Raw genomic sequence first — 12,553 nt, 5'->3', positions numbered from 1 at the left:
TTCTCACAAGTGCAGAGTTCATGATGAAATGCTGAATCTAGTCCCCCTCCAATTTAATTTTAATATAACTTTTCCATTCTTCATTACTGCAAAAAGCAAACAAAACAAAACCACATTGCATTACTATTTTCAAAATGGATTGAATGGCATATTCAACAGTGACTGTGTGATGCCAATATTCCCCACTCACTCGTAGTGAAGCACATATTGTACTAGTGTTGAAAGTAGGCCGGTAGAGTCAGGTACGCAGTACTGATAAAACAATAAGTGCCCGTCGTAAGTACCAGCTCCGCAACAGTGCGGGCATCACATTAGTGACGTGGATGAACATATATGGATAAGCCCATATTAAGGCATCACGTGACCAGAGCCGTCACTGACTGGGTATACGTAAAGACGCAGGGAGATGCAAGGAAAGGGAGGGAGAGAGACAGGGAGAAGATGTGAAACGGAGGAAGGCACGGATGGAGGGAGTTCTTCCGAGCTTCTGCGGGCCTCTCTCTTTCACTGGTGCATGCCGGGAGCTGGTCCCAACATCCACAAAGTGTGTGTGTATTATTGGTTGTATTTTATGGGGGTAGGAGGGTAGTGTGTATATTGTGTGTGTGGGAGTATTATATTGTGTGTAGAGGTGCAGAGGAGAGTACTAGATTGTGTATCTTGTGTAAGGGTGTTGTGTATATTGTGTTTGGAGCTATAATATTATTGGGGAGATTAGTATTGAGGAGGTATTATAGTGTGTATTGTGGGGAGTATTAGTGTGTGTATTGTTTGTGGGTGACAGATGCTGGGGGTATGCAGCAATCCCTGCACTGAGGTCCGAGGCGGCTCTGCATCGCTCGCACACACTGTGGATGACCAAGCATGTGCCCATGATAATCATGGCCTTAGAGGGATGAGTGTGTCAGAGCCTAGAAGGGGCATATATATGATGGAGGAGGGAGGAGGAGGAGGGAGGAGGAGATGATAGCATTGTAAAAGTTAACAAGATAGTTAGTTTAAGCAGAAAGTGAGGAGAGGTTAGAGATAAGGGTAGATGTCAGAGGAGAGAGTTCAATTAAGCTGAGGTATCGAGTAGGACAGGGGTGAGGGGAATGAGAGGTGGTGGATGAGAGCAGAAGAGGTCATGTACAAATAGACCTTGTTAGTCAGAGAGCAGTCATTCCAGAGGGCACGTGAGAAGTGAAGAGTAAAGTGAGACATGGAATGTGGATTACATTAGATGGGTTAATACGCTTAGCAGGGAGGTGGAGAGAGAGAGGCAAGAGGCAGAGAGTGGTGCAGGGGTTGAGGAAGAGATGTTGCATGTACCTTATCAGAACATTAAAGAACATCAATTCACACTGGTGCAGAGTTGATGATGAATCCAGTTCACCTCCAATTCAATTTTAACAGAAATGTTTCATTCTTCATTACTGAAAAAAAAGAAAAGTAAAAAACATTTCATTACTATTTTCAAAATGGATTGAATTCCCCCAACAATGACTATGTGTTACCAATATATCCCTCTCAGTCCCACTGCAGCATATACTGTACCAGTGTGAAAGTAGGAAGGTACACAGTACCGGTAAAACAATACGTGCCGGTACTATGCACCATATGAATTATAAGGGGATGTAAATCTCCCAGTCTCTCTCCATATCCGCAACAGAGCGGGCTCCGGTCAGTGGCATGGATGCCCATATATGGGTATGCTCATATTTGGGCATCCCATGTCACTGACCGGAGCCGGCTCTGAGTATAGGGATATATGCGGAGACGCAGAGGTGCAAGGAAATGGGAGGAGGCACGGTGAGAAACAGGGAGAGACCACAGGAAGATAGAGGGCAACAACTTCCACAAGGTACTTGTATGGGTATAATTGTTTGTATTTTGTGCAGAGGGGGTAATTTCAGATAAAATACAATTCTCCACCCTCTACGAAACAATTCCACTTTGTTCAGTAAGCCAGAAAGTCTTGGTCCCATGTGGACTGAATTTAATGCAAATAAGGTCCTTAATACACAAGTAAAGAATAAAGTTACTTATTCTCTACTGTAAGAAGTGCCACATTGCCCACTATTTGGGTCCTGTGCCCAGATTGTGACCATGCATGGCAGAGGTGAGATTCCCCCAACTCCAATTTGCTACACTCTCCAAGAGAGATAATTGTGATCAGAGGTGGAACTAGGGGAGGGTGTGAGCAGGGTCACTGCCCAGGGAGTAACCTGACTGGGGGCACGGAAATCTCATTTAGTGCATATGTTGCGGCACTGCATTGATTGACCGGTCAATCTGCACTGCTGCCTGTCACAGTGACATCCTGATCGGGCACTGTGATCAGCTATAGCACTGACCCAGGTGAGATAGTTCAGCACTTTACAAGGAGGGAACAGATGTTGTGGGTGACAGATGCTGGAGGTAGGCCAAGACTGTTGGCCAGAGTAACGTGGAGACTTACTGCACTCTGCATGCCCATCCTCTCCCTGACATCAGGGGAAGGAAGTGGCCCTGGGGTGTGTGTAGGTATGCCAGATGTCAGTGTATGCATAAGTAAGTATGCCTGTGTAGTGGGAGGTGTAGGGGCGTTAAGCTGGAGGACTTAAAACAGGCACAAAAGCACATAGATACCTCTGATTATACCGCACCAAATGCTGATAATATCATGCACTTTACAGAAGATGATGCAGATGTCATCATTGGTTGGTGGGTTCATTAAATCAATCCATCATATCATAACCACACTGTGCATATGATGTACTGAATCAGTAACACCAGGAAGACATCTCCATGTTAGGAGTAGAGTTGAAGTTAACAGAATATGTCCAGCACTGTGGTGTGTAGCCCATAAATAATAATTGTGCACATTACCAGAACAACATACTGTCAACTGCAAGATCATTTTGCTGCTTGTAGCGTATGCTCATCCTGTACAGTGTTGTAGTAGATCCGTCTCTTCAGTGTTCACTGCAACAAAAGTAAGACATTGCATTAATATTACAGACGTTTGGGGGCTGAAATCTCACTTCGCTGCGGACAATTTCCCTTTGCATAAGATTCTTGTGATTATGTCAATGATGATCAATAACTGCATCATAACACAGCCGCTCTATACAGAAGATGTACTTGCTCTCATTGGTCATTGAGGTAATACGTCACACAATGTACAGATATAGCAAGGATTATTTCTCCCACTTGTGCATTATGGCATTATGATGGGAAATGTTGTGAGATTCTGCATTATCAGCATCACTGAATCTTTTGGAAATTAAGTGATATTCTATGTTTTAATGCAATATTATGGGTGATCAGCCGGTAAAATAATAATAGCTTGCTGTATCTGTAGCCATGCTCTACCCATGATGTGCTGAACCAATGACTGCAGAGAGATTCAGAGTGCTAAACATGACTGGAACGCATCTCTGAATAATGGGCAGCAAAGCAGTGCAGAATAGGAGGTGAAAGTATTTAAAATGGAAGATCCTTAGCAGCTGTGTGGAGAGTAGACAGTACAGACTGACCAAGTAAATGGTAAAAGGAGTAACTTCAACATTACTTGGCTTTGTTCTCCACATTGAAGCTTTCCTCCTCTTTAAATCACTAATACTGATGCCATGTGTAACCTGTACTGAGAGTTATATAATCTACTGGCCTAGATGAAACCATATGATGCAAACAGGATCCATCCCACTCCAGATTCATAGAATTGAACCACCTCAACCTTTCATAACAATCACATAGAACTGCAGCTGTGCGCTACTGCACATGTTCTTGTTATGAATGGTAGTAGATGTGGTCCTTGGGTCTTTACTTCATACTGTAGCCACCCTCTACTCATGATGTATTGAATCAACGAAAACTTGCATGGTTCAGATCACAGGAAGGGGTAGAGTAGAGATGAAAATATTCAATGTGAAACCCGTAGCAGCCGGATTGTGTGGAGTCAATAAAACGACAAATACTAAATGGTAAATGAGAAATATACACATTGCTTATCTGTCTCGGTGTAGTAATTTTCCTTCTCTTCAACTGTCCTTCAAATTTTCTCTTTTGCAAGAAAAGGAACACATGGCTTCAATATTCACTTCTGTTCTGCAGTCATCCCTCCTGAAATAAAAGTTAAGCATTGCATTGTTATTATGATAATACATACAATAAACCTTGCTCCAAACCATTTGATGCAAAGCAAATCCACCTCCCACCCACAGCTGTGCTCCTTCTAGAGCATGCATGTCAAACTCCAGTCCTCGAGGGTCCCAAACAGGCCAGGTTTTCAGTAGGGATATCCTGAAAACCTGGCCTGTTTGCTGCCCTCGAGGACTGGAGTTTGACATCCTTGTTCTTGAGCTTCTACCACGCAAGTCATCCATGTGAGTGACACTGTACTGCAGTCCTGGTCTGCACACAATCTACTGAATCAATGACATCACACTGTAAAGGCAATCTACAAGATGTATTAGTTGTCCACACTTCCGAAATGTTACTTTTATGTCCAAATCACTTATTCCCATGACCTGATATTTGTATTTGTTATTTATAGGATTGTCACAAAGAGTTGATGAGGTCACCAAATGATAGTATGTAGAGAGAAAGAGAGATCTCAGAACAGAGCCCTGATGTATACCCACAGACAGATCAATAGAAGACGAAGACATGTTAGCAACAGAGATGGAGAATGTGTGACAGGAAAGTTATGATGAAAACCAGGATAGAACTGTGTTACGGATACCAAGAGAGAGTTTAGAATATGAAGGAGGAGAGTGATTGAGAGCATCAAACGCAGCAGATAGATCAAGTAGGATTAGTAGGGAAAAGTGACCTTGGGAATTTGCTTTAAGCACAGTCTGTAGAACGAGCTGTACGAAAGGCAGGTTGTAAAGGATCCAGGAGGGAATGTGATTTAAGAATGTTGACATTCTAGCAATTAGGAGACAAACAGCAGGAGGGATACAGGGCGGTAGTTAGTAAGGCACATAGGGTGTAGGTTGTTTCTGAGAAAAGGGTGACCACTACAGGCTTAAAGTAAGAGGGTAAAGAGCCAGAGAATAGGGAGGAATTGAAGATGTGGGTGAGAGTGGGGACTAAGAGATGCAGTAAGGTGTGAGGGGATACGATCTAGAGGGCATGGGTTAATACGCTTAGCAGGGAGGTGGAGAGAGAGAGGCAAGAGGCAGAGAGTGGTGCAGGGGTTGAGGAAGAGATGTTGCATGTACCTTATCAGAACATTAAAGAACATCAATTCACACTGGTGCAGAGTTGATGATGAATCCAGTTCACCTCCAATTCAATTTTAACAGAAATGTTTCATTCTTCATTACTGAAAAAAAAGAAAAGTAAAAAACATTTCATTACTATTTTCAAAATGGATTGAATTCCCCCAACAATGACTATGTGTTACCAATATATCCCTCTCAGTCCCACTGCAGCATATACTGTACCAGTGTGAAAGTAGGAAGGTACACAGTACCGGTAAAACAATACGTGCCGGTACTATGCACCATATGAATTATAAGGGGATGTAAATCTCCCAGTCTCTCTCCATATCCGCAACAGAGCGGGCTCCGGTCAGTGGCATGGATGCCCATATATGGGTATGCTCATATTTGGGCATCCCATGTCACTGACCGGAGCCGGCTCTGAGTATAGGGATATATGCGGAGACGCAGAGGTGCAAGGAAATGGGAGGAGGCACGGTGAGAAACAGGGAGAGACCACAGGAAGATAGAGGGCAACAACTTCCACAAGGTACTTGTATGGGTATAATTGTTTGTATTTTGTGCAGAGGGGGTAATTTCAGATAAAATACAATTCTCCACCCTCTACGAAACAATTCCACTTTGTTCAGTAAGCCAGAAAGTCTTGGTCCCATGTGGACTGAATTTAATGCAAATAAGGTCCTTAATACACAAGTAAAGAATAAAGTTACTTATTCTCTACTGTAAGAAGTGCCACATTGCCCACTATTTGGGTCCTGTGCCCAGATTGTGACCATGCATGGCAGAGGTGAGATTCCCCCAACTCCAATTTGCTACACTCTCCAAGAGAGATAATTGTGATCAGAGGTGGAACTAGGGGAGGGTGTGAGCAGGGTCACTGCCCAGGGAGTAACCTGACTGGGGGCACGGAAATCTCATTTAGTGCATATGTTGCGGCACTGCATTGATTGACCGGTCAATCTGCACTGCTGCCTGTCACAGTGACATCCTGATCGGGCACTGTGATCAGCTATAGCACTGACCCAGGTGAGATAGTTCAGCACTTTACAAGGAGGGAACAGATGTTGTGGGTGACAGATGCTGGAGGTAGGCCAAGACTGTTGGCCAGAGTAACGTGGAGACTTACTGCACTCTGCATGCCCATCCTCTCCCTGACATCAGGGGAAGGAAGTGGCCCTGGGGTGTGTGTAGGTATGCCAGATGTCAGTGTATGCATAAGTAAGTATGCCTGTGTAGTGGGAGGTGTAGGGGCGTTAAGCTGGAGGACTTAAAACAGGCACAAAAGCACATAGATACCTCTGATTATACCGCACCAAATGCTGATAATATCATGCTGTAGCTGCACTTTACAGAAGATGATGCAGATGTCATCATTGGTTGGTGGGTTCATTAAATCAATCCATCATATCATAACCACACTGTGCATATGATGTACTGAATCAGTAACACCAGGAAGACATCTCCATGTTAGGAGTAGAGTTGAAGTTAACAGAATATGTCCAGCACTGTGGTGTGTAGCCCATAAATAATAATTGTGCACATTACCAGAACAACATACTGTCAACTGCAAGATCATTTTGCTGCTTGTAGCGTATGCTCATCCTGTACAGTGTTGTAGTAGATCCGTCTCTTCAGTGTTCACTGCAACAAAAGTAAGACATTGCATTAATATTACAGACGTTTGGGGGCTGAAATCTCACTTCGCTGCGGACAATTTCCCTTTGCATAAGATTCTTGTGATTATGTCAATGATGATCAATAACTGCATCATAACACAGCCGCTCTATACAGAAGATGTACTTGCTCTCATTGGTCATTGAGGTAATACGTCACACAATGTACAGATATAGCAAGGATTATTTCTCCCACTTGTGCATTATGGCATTATGATGGGAAATGTTGTGAGATTCTGCATTATCAGCATCACTGAATCTTTTGGAAATTAAGTGATATTCTATGTTTTAATGCAATATTATGGGTGATCAGCCGGTAAAATAATAATAGCTTGCTGTATCTGTAGCCATGCTCTACCCATGATGTGCTGAACCAATGACTGCAGAGAGATTCAGAGTGCTAAACATGACTGGAACGCATCTCTGAATAATGGGCAGCAAAGCAGTGCAGAATAGGAGGTGAAAGTATTTAAAATGGAAGATCCTTAGCAGCTGTGTGGAGAGTAGACAGTACAGACTGACCAAGTAAATGGTAAAAGGAGTAACTTCAACATTACTTGGCTTTGTTCTCCACATTGAAGCTTTCCTCCTCTTTAAATCACTAATACTGATGCCATGTGTAACCTGTACTGAGAGTTATATAATCTACTGGCCTAGATGAAACCATATGATGCAAACAGGATCCATCCCACTCCAGATTCATAGAATTGAACCACCTCAACCTTTCATAACAATCACATAGAACTGCAGCTGTGCGCTACTGCACATGTTCTTGTTATGAATGGTAGTAGATGTGGTCCTTGGGTCTTTACTTCATACTGTAGCCACACTCTACTCATGATGTATTGAATCAACGAAAACTTGCATGGTTCAGATCACAGGAAGGGGTAGAGTAGAGATGAAAATATTCAATGTGAAACCCGTAGCAGCCGGATTGTGTGGAGTCAATAAAACGACAAATACTAAATGGTAAATGAGAAATATACACATTGCTTATCTGTCTCTGTGTAGTAATTTTCCTTCTCTTCAACTGTCCTTCAAATTTTCTCTTTTGCAAGAAAAGGAACACATGGCTTCAATATTCACTTCTGTTCTGCAGTCATCCCTCCTGAAATAAAAGTTAAGCATTGCATTGTTATTATGATAATACATACAATAAACCTTGCTCCAAACCATTTGATGCAAAGCAAATCCACCTCCCACCCACAGCTGTGCTCCTTCTAGAGCATGCATGTCAAACTCCAGTCCTCGAGGGTCCCAAACAGGCCAGGTTTTCAGTAGGGATATCCTGAAAACCTGGCCTGTTTGCTGCCCTCGAGGACTGGAGTTTGACATCCTTGTTCTTGAGCTTCTACCACGCAAGTCATCCATGTGAGTGACACTGTACTGCAGTCCTGGTCTGCACACAATCTACTGAATCAATGACATCACACTGTAAAGGCAATCTACAAGATGTATTAGTTGTCCACACTTCCGAAATGTTACTTTTATGTCCAAATCACTTATTCCCATGACCTGATATTTGTATTTGTTATTTATAGGATTGTCACAAAGAGTTGATGAGGTCACCAAATGATAGTATGTAGAGAGAAAGAGAGATCTCAGAACAGAGCCCTGATGTATACCCACAGACAGATCAATAGAAGACGAAGACATGTTAGCAACAGAGATGGAGAATGTGTGACAGGAAAGTTATGATGAAAACCAGGATAGAACTGTGTTACGGATACCAAGAGAGAGTTTAGAATATGAAGGAGGAGAGTGATTGAGAGCATCAAACGCAGCAGATAGATCAAGTAGGATTAGTAGGGAAAAGTGACCTTGGGAATTTGCTTTAAGCACAGTCTGTAGAACGAGCTGTACGAAAGGCAGGTTGTAAAGGATCCAGGAGGGAATGTGATTTAAGAATGTTGACATTCTAGCAATTAGGAGACAAACAGCAGGAGGGATACAGGGCGGTAGTTAGTAAGGCACATAGGGTGTAGGTTGTTTCTGAGAAAAGGGTGACCACTACAGGCTTAAAGTAAGAGGGTAAAGAGCCAGAGAATAGGGAGGAATTGAAGATGTGGGTGAGAGTGGGGACTAAGAGATGCAGTAAGGTGTGAGGGGATACGATCTAGAGGGCATGTGGTAGAGGGAGAAGAGAAGATGATTAGCTTCCAGCTCTGTAAGAGAAGAAAAGGAGTCAAATGCAGAAGGAGAATTAGGTAGAAGGAGAGAAGGGGGAAGGGACAGAAGGAATCTCCTTGTGGGTGGCATCCACCTTGCCTCTGAAGTAGTCAAATGCTTGAGGAGAAGTAGGAAGGAAGGATGGCAAGTGTGAGGAGAAGGTTAGTGGAGGGAGTCAAATACAGGGAAAAAAAGACAGCGTAAATTAAATTTGAGTGTTGATGAATGTGAAAAAAAAGTAGTGTGGTTTGGCCCCAGAGAGCAGCTTTATACAGGACTGGAGACATTTTTACTGTAGAAAAATCAAATATCAATTGTGTGATTTCCTTCATAGGCATTAAGAACAGCGAGTGGAAGTGTGATGAACATGTTTGGGAATTTAGCCAAGGGTGTGGGCTAGAGGGACAAGTGTGTCAGAGCCTAGAGGGGGCATATAGATAGGAGGATAGCATTGTAAGAGTTAATAAGATTGTTAGTTTAAGCGGAAAGAGAGAGAGAGCAGAGAGGTTAGAGTAGATGTCAGAGGAGAGTTTAATTAAGCAGAGGCAAATCAGTGGGACAGGTAAGATGGGGTGAGGGGAATGACTGATTGTGAATGATGAGAGCAGAAGAGGTCATGTACAACTAGAGCCTTGTTAGTCAGAGAACGGACATTCCAGATGGCATAGGAGAAGGGAAGAGAAAAGTAAGGAAAGGAATGTGGATTACATTAGATAGGTTAACACTCTTAGCAGGGAGGCCCGATGTGTATATGAGCAGGTTCAAGATTATAAGAGATATCCCACACATCAGCAAACATAGAAGGAGACACAGAGATAGGTGTAGAGAGAGACAGAGATAGCTCTATGTAGAGAGAGAGGGACGTAGAGAGAATGAGACAGATAGGCGCAGAGAGAGGGGGCGCAGAGAGAGGAGGCGCCAAAAGAGGGGGCGCAGAGAGAGGGGGCCCAGAGAATAGGATATTAAAGAGTGCTTTTCATTGAGCAGTGCAGAAATAGCTGCAATAGAGGTCTGTACAAATGGTGCAGTGTGTAGACACATGCAAAGGTAGGGGAAGGAAAGAGGAGAACATGTGGATAAAAGCAGGAGTGTGGAAGTTAGAGAAATTAGAAAAGTTTAACAGAGGAGTGAGGAAACAGCAAGCAGAAAGAACAAGAGAGAGGTTACATTGGGATGACGTTCTGTGGTAAAGAGAAAATGCTAGGAGAGAGCTTTCAAATATTAGAGGACATGAATTGAGGGAGCAAATGTATAAATCAAAACCTGAGGGGGAGGTATAGCACGAAAGCTTGCACAGCAGATTATAGTCTTAATGTTGCGTGTACCTGTCAGGGTATTCAAGAAGTTAAATTCTCACAAGTGCAGAGTTCATGATGAAATGCTGAATCTAGTCCCCCTCCAATTTAATTTTAATATAACTTTTCCATTCTTCATTACTGCAAAAAGCAAACAAAACCAAACCACATTGCATTACTATTTTCAAAATGGATTGAATGGCATATTCAACAGTGACTGTGTGATGCCAATATTCCCCACTCACTCGTAGTGAAGCACATATTGTACTAGTGTTGAAAGTAGGCCGGTAGAGTCAGGTACGCAGTACTGATAAAACAATAAGTGCCCGTCGTAAGTACCAGCTCCGCAACAGTGCAGGCATCACATTAGTGACGTGGATGAACATATATGGATAAGCCCATATTAAGGCATCACGTGACCAGAGCCGTCACTGACTGGGTATACGTAAAGACGCAGGGAGATGCAAGGAAAGGGAGGGAGAGAGACAGGGAGAAGATGTGAAACGGAGGAAGGCACGGATGGAGGGAGTTCTTCCGAGCTTCTGCGGGCCTCTCTCTTTCACTGGTGCATGCCGGGAGCTGGTCCCAACATCCACAAAGTGTGTGTGTATTATTGGTTGTATTTTATGGGGGTAGGAGGGTAGTGTGTATATTGTGTGTGTGGGAGTATTATATTGTGTGTAGAGGTGCAGAGGAGAGTACTAGATTGTGTATCTTGTGTAAGGGTGTTGTGTATATTGTGTTTGGAGCTATAATATTATTGGGGAGATTAGTATTGAGGAGGTATTATAGTGTGTATTGTGGGGAGTATTAGTGTGTGTATTGTTTGTGGGTGACAGATGCTGGGGGTATGCAGCAATCCCTGCACTGAGGTCCGAGGCGGCTCTGCATCGCTCGCACGCACTGTGGACGACCAAGCATGTGCCCATGATAATCATGGCCTTAGAGGGATGAGTGTGTCAGAGCCTAGAAGGGGTATATATATAATGGAGGAGGGAGGAGGAAGGAGGAGGAGGGAGGAGGAGATGATAGCATTGTAAAAGTTAACAAGATAGTTAGTTTAAGCAGAAAGTGAGGAGAGGTTAGAGATAAGGGTAGATGTCAGAGGAGAGAGTTCAATTAAGCTGAGGTATCGAGTAGGACAGGGGTGAGGGGAATGAGAGGTGGTGGATGATGAGAGCAGAAGAGGTCATGTACAAATAGACCTTGTTAGTCAGAGAGCAGTCATTCCAGAGGGCACGTGAGAAGTGAAGAGTAAAGTGAGACATGGAATGTGGATTACATTAGATGGGTTAATACGCTTAGCAGGGAGGTGGAGAGAGAGAGGCAAGAGGCAGAGAGTGGTGCAGGGGTTGAGGAAGAGATGTTGCATGTACCTTATCAGAACATTAAAGAACATCAATTCACACTGGTGCAGAGTTGATGATGAATCCAGTTCACCTCCAATTCAATTTTAACAGAAATGTTTCATTCTTCATTACTGAAAAAAAAGAAAAGTAAAAAACATTTCATTACTATTTTCAAAATGGATTGAATTCCCCCAACAATGACTATGTGTTACCAATATATCCCTCTCAGTCCCACTGCAGCATATACTGTACCAGTGTGAAAGTAGGAAGGTACACAGTACCGGTAAAACAATACGTGCCGGTACTATGCACCATATGAATTATAAGGGGATGTAAATCTCCCAGTCTCTCTCCATATCCGCAACAGAGCGGGCTCCGGTCAGTGGCATGGATGCCCATATATGGGTATGCTCATATTTGGGCATCCCATGTCACTGACCGGAGCCGGCTCTGAGTATAGGGATATATGCGGAGACGCACAGGTGCAAGGAAATGGGAGGAGGCACGGTGAGAAACAGGGAGAGACCACAGGAAGATAGAGGGCAACAACTTCCACAAGGTACTTGTATGGGTATAATTGTTTGTATTTTGTGCAGAGGGGGTAATTTCAGATAAAATACAATTCTCCACCCTCTACGAAACAATTCCACTTTGTTCAGTAAGCCAGAAAGTCTTGGTCCCATGTGGACTGAATTTAATGCAAATAAGGTCCTTAATACACAAGTAAAGAATAAAGTTACTTATTCTCTACTGTAAGAAGTGCCACATTGCCCACTATTTGGGTCCTGTGCCCAGATTGTGACCATGCATGGCAGAGGTGAGATTCCCCCAACTCCAATTTGCTACACTCTCCAAGAGAGATAATTGTGATC

The sequence above is a fragment of the Ascaphus truei genome, unplaced genomic scaffold (genome assembly GCF_040206685.1).
Source record: "Ascaphus truei isolate aAscTru1 unplaced genomic scaffold, aAscTru1.hap1 HAP1_SCAFFOLD_960, whole genome shotgun sequence".
NCBI classification, from domain to species: domain Eukaryota; kingdom Metazoa; phylum Chordata; class Amphibia; order Anura; family Ascaphidae; genus Ascaphus; species Ascaphus truei.
This window is presented reverse-complemented; position numbering follows the sequence as displayed.